A 2,722-nucleotide genomic window follows, 5' to 3' on the forward strand; every position below is an offset into this window, starting at 1 on the left:
TCTGCCTCCTCTCTCTCGTTCTGATGAAACGTTTCTGAAATAGCGCTTTAGTCGAGCGATGCTGCATCTACTTCCTGTGTTAAATATGATGTCCCCTTCTCTAAGTGGTTTTAGACTATACTTGTAGACGTCAAAATCCCCCAAAACGTTGTTACATTTTTTATTTAGTTATCTCCTAGGTTCCAACTGTGTCCAATCCCACATGCTGCAGTTGGGACATTGGTGTGTTTTATTGCCTGAGAAAAAGAAGACAAGGAATGAAGCTTAGCGCAAGTTCAATAAGGAAGACCTAACACGAGTCACTTACACGTCACTCGATGGCTCCCTTCCCCCCTCATTAAATATGAGGGCGTCACTAAATTCCTTAAATGCCTGCTCTTCCTCCCTGTCAGTTGTCATTTGCAGATGACCGCAACCCGTCTCCACCCCTCTCGCCTCCAGTCTCCTCCAGGACAAAGCTAGACCTTCCTTCTTCAGACCGGTCTCACCTACTCAGCACCACCACCAGTGTCTAGACCCCGGGGATTTCATCGGAGCGGTGCTTTCCCTCCTGAATGATTATCCTGCAAACCGGGGCCTAATCGCCAAACACCATTACATTCTCCTGTTGTATTATCATGGCAATCATTTCATTCATATGACGTGTAAACAATAAATATGTAATTCTTACATCACGTCTCTCCGGTTTGTACTAAGGAAGTTAAAAAGGTGCAGATAGTTTTCTCTATATGGTGGCATGTTATCAGGATTCATGGTGATGTTTGACAGCACAGATTAATACATGTGTCAAATATGTTGACAGTATGTTAATACCGTAGCAGCTGGTAAAGAACAAAGACAAGATGACATTTCCTTGCTTTGAGACCTGTTGGTTTCTCATTGTCTTGGCAGTCTTTCTGAGAACTGAAGGGGAAGTGTAATGGTGTGAAAACAGCAGCAGACCTCTGGAGGTTTAACCATCCAATGTTTGGTAACAATCAGAAACAAACAAGGCTAACGGAAAGAGAAAGCTAAAACGTTGTCCAATTAAAAACAGCTTGGACACCTAGAAAAGTGTAGTGTCAATAAGTTCCAATATATGGAGATTGCTGCCTTGGACATTAACTACAATATGTCCCTCAAAGTGACACATGTACCAACCAATAAGAGACTCAAAATGACCTCAAAGAAACCTAAAGCGACTATAACAAGACCAAAGCGTCTTTGAGTTTCATGAAAAGCGCTATAAAAGTCCCATGTATTATTATTATTATTATTATTATTATTAAAACAACCACAAGTAGATGCAAAACAGCTGCGAAGAGACTCACAACGACAATAAAATGGACAAAACAAACACAAAATGACTACAAAGAGACAGTGGTGATTTTGTGTCTTTGTAGTAATTTACCACGATACACAAAGAGACTACAAAAAGCCAAAAAAAAGGACTACGAAGTGACACAAAGAAGGTTTCTCATTTCTCTAAATCCCCTCCTCGACTCCTATCCTTATGTCCTAGTCCCGCCCACAGGAGATGCGAGCGGAGGAGTCGAGGAGGGGAAATTAGAGAAATAAGAAACCTTCAAAATCACCGTAAAGAAACACAAAATGGCCACAAAGAGACTTCAAGGGACAAAAACAAGAAGACAGACAAAAAAGACCACAAAGAGACACCGAATGACCACAGAGACAAAACAAAAGTACTCCAAAGAGACACTAAACAACAACACAAAGAGGCTTAACAACTCCACACTGTGTGGGAAATACAAAAAGGTGAGGAGGGGGACATCTGGTGGACAGGAAGAAGAATGGTGATGAAGGCCGTTGGGGGAAGTGTCAAAAAGTGAGTGTAAAGACAGAAAGGAAGAATGACACACTAGTTTATTTTACATGTCAATACGAACAATACAATTACAATAATTAAAGTGTTTTATTAATTAAAAGGAACTCAAAAATAGAAACTAATATGGAGGCTAGGATGTTCTTGTTCTCTACTACTCTCTTCCTTTTAGAATCAGAAACAGGTTTATTACCAGGTTTACACGTACGAGGAATTTGAATTGATGTCATGGTGCATAAAAACGAGAGCTAAAAACACAGGAAGAGAACTAGAAGAATATTAAAAATAATTAAAAATATATAGCCAAATAAAACAGTATTTACATTGCAATGGTTTGACATAGACTCAGTGTTTCTCAAACTGTTTCATACCAAGGACCACTTAACCAATAAAAAAACACTCGCGGACCACCTAACTCCACAAATATCCAAAAACACATCGTTTTTCTAGAACAGATCACAAATCGCCTGAAACTGGTACAAAAAAGTGGCAAATGTGTGATGAAGGTGTTGCGCTGGGCTATATGATGCAATTGCAAGTTAAACTTAAGCTCGCTCCATTGCGGAAATATTCACGCGAGAGTGCGGAAAACTTAAATTAATTAATTAATTTCAAATGTGAAATTGCACCTATATATACTCACGGACCACTAGGGGGCGCTCACGGACCACCAGTGGTCCGCGGACTACACTTTGAAAAGCACTGACATAGAGGAATAAAATATGGAATAAAAATCAGCTGTAATACAAAATCATGTTGTACATTGTGTGCATTATTTTTTAGAAGGTCATATCATCATTTATAATGTAATATAACTGTAATTCCCTCCTTTAAGAAGCACAGCTCATTCAAACCTGCAACTTAAGCAACACATATTTACCAGCAACCTAAGCAACTTAC

This window comes from Pseudochaenichthys georgianus, chromosome 24 (genome assembly GCF_902827115.2).
Source record: "Pseudochaenichthys georgianus chromosome 24, fPseGeo1.2, whole genome shotgun sequence".
In the NCBI taxonomy this organism is placed as follows: Eukaryota; Metazoa; Chordata; class Actinopteri; order Perciformes; family Channichthyidae; genus Pseudochaenichthys; species Pseudochaenichthys georgianus.